The sequence below is a fragment of the Alligator mississippiensis genome, chromosome 1 (genome assembly GCF_030867095.1).
Source record: "Alligator mississippiensis isolate rAllMis1 chromosome 1, rAllMis1, whole genome shotgun sequence".
Lineage (NCBI taxonomy): Eukaryota > Metazoa > Chordata > Crocodylia > Alligatoridae > Alligator > Alligator mississippiensis.
In genome coordinates, this window is record NC_081824.1 from 267,581,675 (window position 1) to 267,596,088 (window position 14,414).

Consider the following 14,414-nt stretch of genomic DNA (forward strand, 5'->3'; position numbering starts at 1 on the left):
TCTACTTCTCCTTTCCCGCTTGCTTTGCAGCAATGCTTCTTTTAACTAAGCTAAAGATCCCTGTGAAGCCCAGAAATACTGTGGGGTCTGCTCATCAAGAAGCTAAAGATTGGGACGTGCTGCGTTTGAAACACATAAGGGGATCAGTTTGTACAGGCTGATTGACCCAGTTTGGCTCAGACGTGCTCTAATGAATTGAATGCTGGCCCATGAGTGTGTCAGCTGGACACCTAGCTGGATTCAGAGGTATTCTGTTCACCTGTTTGCTTGTGTCTGGCTGCAGTTTATTGTTGCTCTGATGAACTGATTCTTGGCATATGAAAGTGTCAGCCTGTCCATGCTGATCAACCCGGCCGGGTCAGGTGTGTCACGTTAATCTGTGTGTGTTTGTGTGTGTATGACTGATTTGGTGACTGGAGGAACCCAGCCCCATTGAAACCGAGTCCTGCAAGATAGCCCCATTGGGGTTGAGGACTTGCAGAAGGGAGAGATACAGCTCCGTATAGAAACACAAGCAGCACATTGATAGAATTACAAAGACCCTAGAAATGTATCCCTAATAAATGAGCATACCCCAAAGTGATGGGCAAATCTGGTAACAGTGGGGAGTAAAGTTGGTGTAACTAGTGTGCCCTCAGTGTTAGGTCTGTGCTCTTGAAGGGACCGCACTGCCCTTTAAGTGACTTTTGGAGCTTACAACCACTCCAGTGTGGCTGTACTCAATGAGACATTGTGCCCCAAACCTGGACTGGACTGGATAGCCAAGAAGACTAGGAGAGAGTGGAGCAAAAGCTGGCCTGGCTGATATAGACAGTTGTTACCCCCCCACATTTTTTTTTTTATCCTGGGTGACAAGCAAAGTAGGACCCCACTGGTAGTGCTTGATAGGGCTGTGCGAAGCTTCAGTCTCTAATTCTATTTGGCAGAGATTTGGCCCGATTTGGGGACCGAATCTCTGAATCTGAACCGAATCAGAGGACCCTTTAATCTCTCTGAATTGAATTGGAATCCTCCGAATCGATTAGGAGATTTGGACATAGGCACAGCTTTAAATGTTTTTTTCACATACCTCTAGGTAGCAGGGGCTCATGACTGCTGTGATGCTGGGGCGGATGGAGCATCCCACAGAAGCGCAGGGGTCTCCCAGGGAATGCACTAGCGCAGTAAGCAGCCGTGGGGGGACCCTGGGTGGCCCTCCCAGACCCAGGAGGCACCAGTTGCTGAGCTGGAGGGGCACAGGGGCCCCCCTGGCACACTCCCCAGCAGACCCAGAAGTGGACCGGCAGTGCTTCCAGACCATTCTGTGTTCACCACTGAGCACGTGGAGGGCTCCCCCACTCTCCTGTGGGACACTCCATCCGCCCCAGCATTGCAGTGATCATGAGCCACACTGGTACCTCGAGGTATGTAGAAAAAACTAAATTGAAGCTGTGCGTATGTCTGAATTGCTGATTCTCTGAATAAATCAAATCTTCAGATTCAGATTCGGCCGAATTGAATCAGGGACAGTGATCTGAAACAACAAATCGAATCACTGTCCCTGATTTGGGCCGAGTTCGAATTGAATAGGGCCCACTTCGCACACCCCTAGTGCTTGGTAGCCTGAGTATGAACTTGCTGACATGTTCTCAAGGACCCTGGTCCTTCTGGGAAGTTCAAGCTTTGTGAATTATTGTAATGTTGCTCTCCCTCTGAGGCCTTTTTAAAGGAAGGGGCATCTGCATTTCTTTGTTTGCTCTGGCCTCTCCTTGCCAGGTTTCTTGACTGCTCTGTCATGAGAAGAGATTGCCTCAGTCCTGTCTTAGTGTCATGTTTTCTGTGTCTTGTACTATACCAAGCATTCAGGGGGAAAGTTGGCTTTGTGGTTCATGGCACCAATCTCCCTATTGGCTGTGATTCCAGTCCTGGGCTCTTGCTTTACTCCCTGGGAATTGCTTTGGGCTGTCCTCGCACTGGTAAGCACGTCAAAGTGTGATCCAAATGTCCTCTCCCCTCTCTTGAGCTGGAAGGGGTGATGTAGCATGCTTGGACTGTGAGTGAAAAACAGTTTCAAGTTTAGTTGAAAAGCAGTGGTGGGCTCATATTTTTATTTGAATCCTCTAAGCAGTTTTTCAGTCCCTGTGCTCTTCCGCAGTTCTTGGGGTGCTGCCTTTCACTTGCAAATGTGGAGACCTGTGAAGAAGCTTGAACGTGTGGGTTCTCCACTTCCTGCCAGGCTGCTAGTGCACCTGAGGTTTCCTGTACTTTGCTGAACAGGGTGTCACTTTGCCCTATGCCTGGAAGCAGCCATGGCCTCATGCTCCTAACTGAAAGTATAAGCTCTGTGCACAGAGGACTGAAAATATAGCTGCATGGTGATAATGGCAAGGAGCAAAGAAAGCATTGTTTTATTTTTAGGGTCTATATTAAGTGTCTGCCTGTGAACCTCTTCAGGATTTGAGCATTTCAGTTTTCTATATTAAGTGTTGTTTGCTTTTTAAAAATCAACTTAAAAGCCTGAGCTTTTAAGTTGCCTAAGGAGTTTAAGCTTTGGGTAAGCACAAAGGATGTTTCAGATCTGAATTTTTGGTTGTCATCCGGATGTGCAAAAAAGAGAGACCAGAAAGAGCTTATGTCTGGGAAAAGTTTTCCAGGTACTTTTCTTGGTCCCTCTTTTGTTGCAGTGTTTATAGAGGGGAACAAGAAACGCTTCTTTTTCAATTAATCAGTCATTTGTTAGGGCGGTTGTACACACCACAAGGGTTTACTTCAGTTTAATTCTCCCTAAATTGAAGCAGTGGGTCTTTAAAAACACCACTCCAATATAGGGTGAAGTAAGTTCCTTACTCCATGATTGCCACAGAGGGGACAACTGGATTACAGAGGGAGCTGGTTAGCCAAGTCACTTTTGAAACTGTCAACCAACTCTGCTGTGGCGCTGAAGGCAGGAAATGCAGCACTGAGCTTTGCATCTGTTAGCAAGATTCCTGACCTGGTTTGTGCCAGGTGCTAAAGACTGAGCTGTAACGTTTCCTGGCACAAACCTAACAGTCAAATATTTTGAGCTACAAACTATAGCTATGTATAGCGCATGACCTTGTTGTGTCCTATGACTGACTCATTGAAAAACAAGCATTTCTTGTTCCCCCCTAAAAACACTGCAGCAAAAGAGGAACCAAGAAAAGTACCTGGAAAACTTTTCCCAGACATAAGCTGTTCCTGGTCTTTCTTTTTGAGCATCTGAATAACAACCAGGAATTCAGATTTGAAACATCCTTTGATTCCAGATCACCTGGTTTTGATTTGTAAGCCAAAGAATAACGGGTCTTTCCATTCCGTTACTGGCATCAAACTGATGTAATGGTGTTGATGTCAGTGGACTCGAAGTGGGATAAAATTGGTGTTATAGCAAAGGAAACAAGGCCTGATTTTTCTCAATGCCAGCACTATCACCTCACCTACTGCCCATGCAGTCAAGCGGGGCTTAGGTTGCTCTGACACCACTAAGGCCATTTGTACATGCCACACAATTGGCCTTTAAAGCAGCTTAATGCATGTGGTGGAGGCGTAATGCACTTTAATGGCGCGGCTGTTTGCACATGTCGGTGGCATAATGTGCATTAAATAACTTTGAGGCACATTAAATGACTTTGGAACACAGCAAAATAAAACATCTCTGAGGCCTGTGTAGGCAGCCTGTGCAAACAGACTGCACTGAAGGAAGGAAAAAAAAAGCAGTGAGCCTGATCTTTTTTTTCTTCTTTTTCTCCCAGGAGCTTGCCTGACTGCCTGAGCTGTGCCGGGACCCAGTGCTTCCCTCCGCAGCTGTGGTGCCCTCCAGGACCATTCAGGCTGGGTGCTTGCGGGCAGATGCCACCTGGGGGGTGCCGCTGCTGCCGCAGAGGGAAGAAGCAGCTTCCCTGCCCCCTGTAGCTCAGGGATCACTCGGCCCGCCAATAGCTTGCCCTCCCCTCCCCTCCCCGCCACCGGAGAGGCAGGTAAGGATGAGGCCTGACCCTTGTGTACATGCCATGGGGGTTTATTTCATCCTATATTGAAGCGGTGTTTTTAAAGACCCACCGCTTCAATTTAGGGAGAATTAAACTGAAATAAACCCTTGTGGTGTGTACAAATGCCCTAAGAGACCAAGTAGTCTTCTATTGATTCTCTTGGTAAGTCTTACCAAAGATCTGTATTGAAAAAAGTTTAGACAGTGAAGTCCAGGCACCAGGAATTTTCCACTGGGAAATTTATCAGCATCAGAGAAGAAGCAGGAAGAAGAGACACTTGGAAGAGCTCTTCTGAGCAGCTTGTTATAAGTCTGTCTCTGCCACTTCCTTAGCACTCTTGAGAGCACAGCTGACCTCACATCCCTTTACCACGTGCACCAGACTGGGAAATGAGGCCATGAAACAGTCGTGTGGGCACCTTTAAACATCACTCACAAAAGACATGTCTCTCGCATGCTGGAAAACAATGCTGCAGGAGTGTTGTGGAAGCAGTATAAACTTCCCCTTTGAAATATCACTCTCTGCATTATTGCTTCTCTTGATCTCCTGCCATAATTCTTGAGGAAGAAGGGAAATTAGGGGAGCTAGAGCACCAGAAGGTGCCTGTCCTCAGTTTCAAACTAGATCCACGTTGCACTAGTGCCACAATGGCTAACAAGTAGAAAGTGAGCATTCTGTAAAGCAGAAGCAGATAAGTAAAGAAGCCAACATCTTTGCTAATAGCAGGCTCTGCAGAGAAGGGAAGGTTGGAAGGAATTTGGATGTACAGGAACAAGACATAGTTACCTTAGTCCCCACCTGCACAGAAACTAAAGGAGCAGGTAAATCAGCATGGTGGAAAGCTCTGGTGGAGAGCTACTTTGAATAGCCCAGGTGAGGAACTGGCCTAATGTCTTGAAGGCCATTCCACTTTCCTCTTTTCACTCCTCCCACGTATGCCTGGCTCTTTCATTAGCTTGATCTTCCACCATTTTTATTTTATGTTCCTCACCCCACTGGATATGCCAGTGCCTCTCCTTTAAGTTCCCTTGCATCAGTTAAATGCTGGACTCATCACACATGACATTAATGCAATGCAATAAACTCTGGTGCATATCATGCCATAATTTATTGCTCCTGGGCATGGCATTTACACACGTGCCCAGGACCGCAGCACATTGAGCTGGGTTGGAGCAGCCCCAGCTGGCAGGGGGCCTAGCGATTCAGCCTGCCAGAATGGGACTGCTCTGACCCTGCTTAATGTGCTGTAGAGGGACTGGCTGGGGGACAAAGGTGCTCTAGTGTGGGGCTAGCTGGCAGACAGCCCCCCACTGAACCACCCTCATGCCCCAGCCAGCCATGTCAATTTTTACATATGCATTGCTACACACTAGAGTGTAGCATTTCACCGCTTATACAGCTGCATGTGCTGCAGCGCCAGGCACTTTTAAAAGCGCCCGATGCTGTGGCACAAGCATGTGTACAAATGCCCTGTGTTTACAAGTACTAACCTACAGCAAAGTTAATTAGTTTACCGCGGCCTAATAGCACTGCATGTGTAGATGCAGAGACTTTACTGTGCAGCTAATTAAGCAACTGCAGTAAATGTCTTGTGTAGATGCACCTACTGGGCATGTCCACACATGCAAGCACATGAGCTTGCAGCAGCTCAAATAGAAGCGGTGCAAATATGAGCTGGGGCTTTTTGCCTCAGCGCATGTGCCTGTGTATGCACTTTGGTGTGGGGCAAATTTTGACACTTGGGGCAAAATAACCCTGCCTGGCTCCTCCTGGATCTGCAGCAAGAGGGAGCTAGATCCTGGGACCAGCATCTGTGCTGTCCCAGCAGTATAAAAAGCTGCCCTGTCCTGGCAGTACAAAAAGCTGCTCTGGCAAGTAGCTCAGGGCTACTTGCTCTCAGGAGTTTCTGAGGCCCGGCCATTTGGTACCTGGGGACACTACCCCTTCTGCCAGCTGGACTGCTACAGCAGCCCTGAGAGTTCCCTGCATCCTCTACTCACTGCAGCAGTCTGGCAGTGGGGGCTGCTGCCTGGCTGTGACCTGCTGTTCACCTGCCAGACCCGGATATGGAGTGCACAGCCAGTAGAGGCATCTGCCCCTCTGGGCCAGCTGCCAGCGGGCTGTGACTGCAGAGTTGGCCTTTGTGTGGCACTACTGCCATGTGTGCCCCTGCCCAGCCATCTGGGCAGCTATCGCCTGGAAGACGTTCCCAGTGTGGTGGCCTGCTTTGAACTGTCAAAGCATGTCCTCCTGGCCCCAAGTGGCCAGGAGGTCAGTCACCTCCAGCTGGGTCCAGGGTGCCACCTCTGAGCAGGCTTCTCTGCCTGGGTCCTGCCACTGGCTTCCTTAGCAGGAATTCTGGCGGTCCCTATTTGAAAACTGAAAAGTCCCTGATAAAAAAATGCCAAAGTCCTTCCACAATCCCAAATCCATGATCCTCCACAATTAAAACAAAGGACCACCATATATATAGAGAGTGAGTGAGAGACAGAGAGACAGCGATCAGTTGGGCCATGTTTTATTGATATGTCTACAATGTTAAAGCAATTTGGAAGCCTACTAGTGTCTCTATCCTCATAATAAAATGAATTCTAAACACCTATATGCTTTGCTGTTTGCCTTTGGTTTTCTTACCATAGAGCAGTTAGAGCTCCTAGTGGCTCCTTCACTAACCAGGATGTGGGGACAGCTGCCCCTGCAGCCACAGCTTCTGGGCGTGCAGGGTTTGTGCTGCAAGGATGTGGGGTTTGCAGGAGGGGGCTGGGAAGGTGGGTAAGGGGATGTGGGTGGCTGTGGAGGTATGTGGGGAGCCATGGGGTGTGTGGGTAGGTGTGCGTGGATTGTAGGGGGGCTGTGTGTGGGGGGCTGCTTAGGGGGGGTGGGTCCCCTGACCCCCATGGGGTGCAGCCCCCCCTGCACAGCTCACAGACTTTACTCCCACAGGGCTACAGCCCTCCACCAGGGGTTGGAGCCCCCCAACAGGAGCCATATGGCCCCTGCAGGGGCTACCACCCCCTCCTGCAGGGCCCACATGCCCCATCCCTGCTTGCTCCCCCAGCCCCCTGGATTGCTGCTCCACCTGACCCCATTCCCCACCCCTCTGATGGCTGCCCTGCTCAGCCCTAGTCTCCCTGATGGCAGCCACACCTGGCCCCAGCCTCCCAGCACTTAGGGGGAAAAAAAAAGCCCTGCACTCACCAGATGTAGCAGGGGCTGTGGGGCCTCCTGGCAGAACCCCCCTACGCAGCCCCTGCTCCCCGCTCACCCCCCTGCCTGGCCCTGCCTCTGATGCCCCCCCCCCCAAAAAAAAACCAAAACAACAAAAAAACCCCCAAAAAACTGCCCGGCCTTATCAGCCCGGGACTCAAAAAAAAAAAAAAAAAAAAAAGCCCTGCACTCCCCGGCAGTAGCAGCTGCCATTGGGGTTACTGGAGCCTTGTGGCAGAGCCCCCCCACCACACAGCAGGGGGCAGTGGGGCCCGGCCCCAGACGCCTGGTACCCGCACTGCCACTGCCCCATTGCATGGGTGTAGCTGGGGTCGACAGGGAGCTGCGGGGCTCTGTGCGCTCTCAGGCAGCTGGGGCTATGGCTGTCACCTGGGCCCTGTGTTGCCATGAGGCCTCAGTGACCTCGATAGCAGCTGCTATGCAGGGCAGTGCGAGACTTTTTTTTTTTAAATTGCTGGGATGCTGGGGCTGGGTGGCGCAGCGATGGGGGAGCTCAGGGGGCAGGCGGAAGATGGGGCTGGGTGAGGCAGTGATCCAGGAGGCTGGGGGAGCAGGCAGGGCCAGTGGGGGTCCCCCCATGGTCCTCTCCCCCCTCCTCCAGCTCCCCCCCCCATTGCCTACTTACCAGCATGGAGCCTGGGTCCAGCTCCCTGCGGCTGGCACACTGCCTGCCCTGCCCAGGCAGGCATCGTACTTCAGCACCCAGGTGAAGGCCAGCCATAGAGACACTCTGGCTGGCTTCCAGAGCATATCTGTGGAGGACTGAGTCTCTGGATATCCAGGGGTCTAATTTTGCCCCCGCACTGCAAAGTTGCAGTGTGGGAAACATTTTTTTGTTCCTACACAAGCCTCTTGCCGTGTGCCAAAGGGCTTTGAGATGCTGCAAGACGCACGTGCGCGTTCTTGTGGATGCACCCACTGAGTCCTGGTTAACATATATGTTATATGTTATGTTGGGGAGGGGGGCTTGGCACCTCAGAGCACCTGACCTGCTCTCATTTCTCACCTAATGTATGTCACTTGACAAGGCAATGTTTTGAGTATGAAGTAACAAGTTGCTGAAGGGCATAAGGGAGGGTAGAAACTAAAGCAAAAAAGCAGTTACAGCGTTATCTCAGAGGTTGTTTCTGCCTGCTTATTTTCAACTGCTCCAGCACCAGCAGCAAGCCACTGCTTATGCCTTTTTGGTTTGGGGCACTGTTGTTAAACTGCTTGAAAGCATTTGCTGCATTTGTCTGAACTGCATTGTCTATGATAACAGGAAGAGATAAAAAACCTCCACATCACAGTTTATATTACCTGTACTTCCTACACACTTTTCAACCTACACAATGACAGGAGGGAAATGTTTCCAGACTTCATTTCTCCCCCTCCTTGCCCCCCTGCATTATATGCAGATGCCTATTTCCAGTTCTAGCTTTCATTTTCTTAACTTTTCTGAAAGGTTGAAGTTGGTTGGAGGTTCAAATGCTACTGCTGGGTGCAAGAAAAGGTGTGGATACCTGATGGCCATTAGCAATGAATGAAGTAGAGAGGGGTCTGCATTAAAACGCTGTATACAAATATATATGACATTTTGGGAGCTATGTGAGTGGTTAGTTTTTCTAGTTCCCAAACTTTCCTTGATGAACTCATAAGGAACAGGATAGGCAGAGAAGCTTGTCCACCAAGCGTTCAAGTATCCCAAGACCGGTGATTATTTAGGAGACTTTTGAATGAAATACCATTCTGGAGAAAAAATATGTAACTTTAAGTAATGGCTGTCAAGTCAGACTCGGAATTGGTATCACTGGTGATCCTGGACAATATGATCTCAGCTCCTGGCCCTCCCATGAGAATGAGCTCATGCAGACATCTCATGGGTATTTGGTGACCTATGAAGGGCATAACAAGTTATTAAGGATACACCACAGCAGCCACATAGCTTTGCACAGTCCCGCTTCCCCTCTTTGCAACCTCAAATCAAACATGAGGTCCTGAGCATTACGTAGTGCTTTTGCTTAAAGTACAAATTTAATCTGTCATTGGATTAGTGTGGATTTCTGTACCTGCTGCACTGTTATATGATGCTCAGGACAATGGCAGAGTGTTAAAAGGGAGCTATGCACCAAGTCTGCCTTTTTTTTGTCTGTGTTCCCTTGGGGGTAACTACATAAGGAGTCAGAGATAGAAAAGTGTGCAAGCTTTGTGTTGTGTACCTCTGGGGCTGTGGTTTGAGGCTGGGAGGGGAAAAGACATTGCTCTAAACTGCCATCCTCCCCCTCTTGCTGGGCAGAGGTAGCAGCTCTGCTCTTGCAAGGGCCTGCTGCCAATATTGTTCTTTTCCCCCAACCCAGGTATAGCTCAGATTCACTCCCTAGCCCACTTGACCAGTGGCACAACTCCCAGACCCAGACTCTGATCCTTGAGCTACAGAGCACCAGGCTTGCACACCCTCCTCTTTCAGATGCCTTATGTGGTTATCCCTGAGAGACTGCACCTCCCCACCCGCCTTAAAAAGAAGAGGAGGTGCTGCAGACAGACACTTCTTTAAAACAAGCTCAATGGGGATCCTCAGGTCAGCTTGGGCTGGAGAGACCTGCACACTGACTACTGGGTGACAGCCCTATTCCCCTGTTTTTTGATACTCCCCTTCTTGGGCTGGCACCCAGCCTGGGAAATGAATTGTGTTTCAGGTGCTACTCACTCAGCCCAGTGGTAACTTTTTGGCCAGACAAGCAACTGATTGCCATAGACACACCAGCCACTTGGTTTGAAGCAAGAATCATGGAGTCTGGCTCATCAGCTAAGCTTCAAGAAGTGCCTATTTCCTGAAAGACTTGCCACCTGAAAAAGGGTGGAGTAGGAGAGCTGCCAGAGAGCCTGCTACTATAACCCAATGGTCTGCTTGCTGGCCTCTCATGCCTGAAGTTCTGGGCTCATGACCTCTGGCTGCCTAGACTGGGGTCCCTTTTTGGTTGCATATGGCTCTGTTTCTTCTATTTGCTTTGGGGCGGCTGTGACCCCCTCGGGCCATACTCAGTCAGGCACTAAGGAGAAAAGGGAGGGCAGATTTTGTGCTTTGCAGCTAAAGGGTGGGCCTTTCAGGCAGGGAGGGGAACCAGTGTGTGTTCAAGATTGCCCTTGTCCTTTTCATGCTGGGCAGACAAGCCTGCTTAGCTCTTCAGAGGACTTATCTCTGGGGGTGCCAAGTGTTTCCCCCCCATACCATAAGCAAGGTTCAGATGTGCTTCTGAGCTGATATACTCAGTAAGAAGGCTTGGATTCCCATCCTGAAGTCCCTCAGAGGGCCAGGGTAGAGAGCCAGGCCCCACAATTTTGAGCTTTGCTTCAGTCCAAGAGGTTAACATATGAAAGGCCGAGTTTATCCAAAACCAGGTTACAGCACCAAGTAATGCCTGAGGCCCAGCCCATTTTACCACCAGCTTGACAAAGAGTAGAGTGGGAAGAAGGCCAAAGGGCCTGCAGGTGTAGGCTGGTGGTCAGCTTGTTGGCTGCCTAAGGTCCTTGGTTCATAATGCCTGGGGACTTCACATCTTGATCTGCCTTTTTTTTATTTTTAAGCCAGCTATGACCCCTTGGAGCATATATTATAAGGAGTCTGAGAGCGAAGGTTTAGTTTTCTGTAGCTCAGGGGCTAGGCTTTACCACTAGATATAATGCTTACAATACAAATATTCTACCAACCCCATTTCTCCATAAAACTCTGAACTGTGAGAAGCAGAAACCTAAAGTGCTAAACACTAGGTATGCCCTGAAGCCTTGTGGCCTTGCTATCCCTGACTTTACAAGGGAGTTGGTTGGATTCTGTGGTGATGGAAAACAGTGTCAAAACAAATATGCAAGACTTGCAATATGAGACTTGGGAAGTTAGAAAAACGTGGGTCCTATCCAACTAATGGTAAGCACAAATTGCAGACTGGAGGGTCCTACTTCATTGCCTTTCTGCTGTCTCCAGACCTCACCTCTGATCTTTCTATATAACAGGCTGCCCCTTCCTCTTTTGGATTTAGAGAAGATTCCCAACCTTGAGAAAGAAAAATCTATTACAGCTGCCTCCTTTAATCCAACATCAGCAGGGGTTGAGTGGTTAGGCTTGTTTGACAGGTGGGCCTTGTTAACTTGCCAGTTTGCCACTAGGTGGCCTGCTGAGCTTTGACAGAGGGTACTTGGGAGATGGGCTTTATTTCAGAAAAGGGTGAGGATTTGGGACAACTAAGCAAAATTTGTTGCCCTTTAGTTCTAAAGGAAGCTATCTATGTTCCTGAACCTTAAGGTGAGTCTGTGATGGTTCTTGTAATTTTTCTTTAAGTATTGTTATAGGACAGCTTTGCATACCCCTGGGAGATGCTGTTATTAAATGAGATAAGGAGCCTTTGTTCATGAGGGGGTAGAGTCAGAGATGTGCTCATGAGTCTTTAGGGGGACTATTCTAGTTGGTACCTTCTTGAGCTCAAATGTCAGGAGAAAGACTGCATCTAAAGCAAGCTATTATTTGTTTATATATAGGGTTCCACATCTTGGATTTGTATGGGCGACTCTGAAGCTATGTCAGTCTCTAGTATAGTCTAGAAACCAATGCCCTGCTGTTTCCGTACTAGAGGTGTAATATGTTTGAAGTAAAGAGCATCATTATGTAATAAACAGGCAGCTGTGTTTGTTGGTAGCTGATGTTTCCTGCAAAAATCTTCTGTACAGATGGTATTTCTATGGTGATAGATAAGGCGAGGCATTTGTGTGAAAGTGAAAAACTTGCAGCCCCTCTTAGCTTTAGCTTAACTAGAGACAGAAACTGGAACTGAAAGAGCTCTGAGCCCACAAGTTATGCTAACAAGAGCTATAAGATCATGCCCTTTATAAAGACATCCGATATCAATGCCTTCTCATAATTGCTATCTACTCCTGATTACATTTTCATCCCACTAGCTCTCATCCAGGCATTAAGAAGTCCAAGTCTGCATACTCCATATCTATAATACCATCCATGGCTGTACTACAACATAACCTGGTGTATGGGGCATTGGATTTCGAGCCTGGTGGGCCTGGGTTCTGTCCTTGGTTCAATTCAGACTTGATATAAGGAAAAACTTTATAGTCCAAGTGTCCAAGGTCTGGAACAGGCTCCCCCCAGAAGTGGTGCAAGCACCTACGCTGGACTCATTCAAAAGGTATTTGGATGTTTATCTTGCTGGGATCACCTGATCCCTGCAGACTTCCTGCCTCTGGCAGGGTAGGGGCTGGACTCAATGATCTCACGAGGTCCCTTCCAGCCCCTAATGTGCAGTTATACAATTTTCATAGATTCATAGACAAGTCATGTCTCCTCTCTGTGGTCATTTCCCCCTTTTGCTCATCTGTTTGTTTAAACAGCAAGCTCTTGAGCAGAGGACCTGTCTTAGGCTGTTGTGTGATGTCCTGATCTTGCAGGTACCTTAAGCCTTACTTTAATGGGACTGAGACCTAAAACATAGGAGGGGAGTTGTTGGGATTCCCACTTAACAGGGTAAGGAGCATTTCCTTGGTAGTCCAGCCTCTGATTATCCTGGTGTCTGTCTTGTGAGTATTGCTATATACCCAGCTCTCCCACACCTATTGCTAAGGCAACTGTCTCAAGTGGCCCATCTCTAACCAATATATATTGATAACTGGGGAAGCTAGTGTGATAGCAATGTTCAGAGGTTTTGTTATGGCAACAGTGCAGAAATGCTTTGTGCTGCTGGATTTTATAGAGGGCTGTGATCACCGGTTGTTACTGTAACTCTGCTAGCTAGGGCCAGAGCATTTAAATGACAGATTTAAGGATGTAGTTCTTACTAAGGGGGCAAGTGAATGTTACTTTTTCCTGAGCATGCAATAGTTTAGGAGTCTTGGTTGGTTGTGCTGTTAAAAATAACAGGGGAAGCGCTCAAAGGGATAGTTACCGCTGCAAAGGGTAGAATTGAGCAGCATAAGGTAAACCATTAAACCCACCACTGCCCAGGAGGAAAATAGCTTCCCATCCTCCATGGAAAAGGTGAGGGGTCCAGGAGATGCATGCGGAGTGGAAACCAGGCTTCTCTTGTGTTATGATATGTGGAATCACTGTCCATCTTCAAGGGAAAGTATTTAATAAGCATAATAAACAATAACAAGAATGGGGAGCTTTCCACATAGCTTGAGTTCTAGCTTAGTCTTCTTTGTTTGTCAGGAATCGAATCTCGTCTGGAGCTTCAGGCAGCACACAGACATGGTGTTGTTGGATAATATATCAAGCAAGTACAACAGTGAAGATAGAAGTGCATTTGCTTTGGAAATGAAGTTTTTGGAGAAATGAGGGATGCTTGATGGAAACAGAGGCAGAAGGGTGCCCTATGTATGTGTCTTTTGTCATAAAGAAACCATGCAAATGAGAAGGAGGCTGTTGTGATTTTTGCACTGTGTGCTGAGAGACCACCTTGGAATAGGGAGAATTCTTCTCTTTTTGGAGTTTCTGCCAGAAACAAGCAGACAGGAATGCTTGAGCTCCTGGGGACCAAGCAGTGGTTTAGTAGAACTATCTCTTTAGTTCAAACTAATGTACTGATGATCATTGCAGCCCTCTACACTGGCCCACCAAACATGTAGCTGTAAGAGAGTGGCAAAAACTGTTCATCCTGAAACATGAGAGAGGAAAGAGAAAACTGCACCAAATGCCCATACGAAATCAACTCAAGAGAAACTACTGCTGGAGTCTAAGTTGGCAAAGAAGGAACTAAGAATCATCTGAGCATTGGCCAGATGTAAATACAAAAATGGGATTGTTAATTTGTTACGTGAGTCATGGTATAGCTTGGGTGGCTGGGATATGCTTAAGACAGTGATCTCTTCCTTAAGGGCTTTACAAACTAAACCATATACTGCAGGAAAACTCCCTGGTTTGACCAAATGATAGCAATGAGATCTCCATCATGAGATGTTTCTTACTTCTTGCTTCCTGTGCTCAGTTCTGGACTGTCTTCCAGCTCAAGGCATCTTCCTATATGCTGCCAGGTGCACAGCTCTACAAAGAGCAATTATACAATTGAATGGTGCCCTGGAAGGGGGAATTTGGCTGTACCATGGCATCATTCAGCTACCAGCAAGGAATTGGTTAATGGTATAAACCTGGTCTGATGTCTAACAGACTCCTAATAGAGCTACTAGTCAATAGTGGAGGTGCTTACTGGAAGGCTGGCCCTA

At 48.1% G+C, this 14,414-nt stretch overlaps 1 long non-coding RNA gene across 1 annotated transcript; it reads left to right on the forward strand.

The window, feature by feature from the left end:
• The first annotated feature begins 11,369 nt into the window (after window positions 1–11,369).
• LOC132247710 (uncharacterized) lies at window positions 11,370–13,609 on the forward strand. The gene is made up of 2 exons (XR_009459030.1): window positions 11,370–11,493; window positions 13,405–13,609. It is a non-coding gene; the product is annotated as an uncharacterized LOC132247710 (long non-coding RNA).
• The last annotated feature ends 805 nt before the right edge of the window (window positions 13,610–14,414 follow it).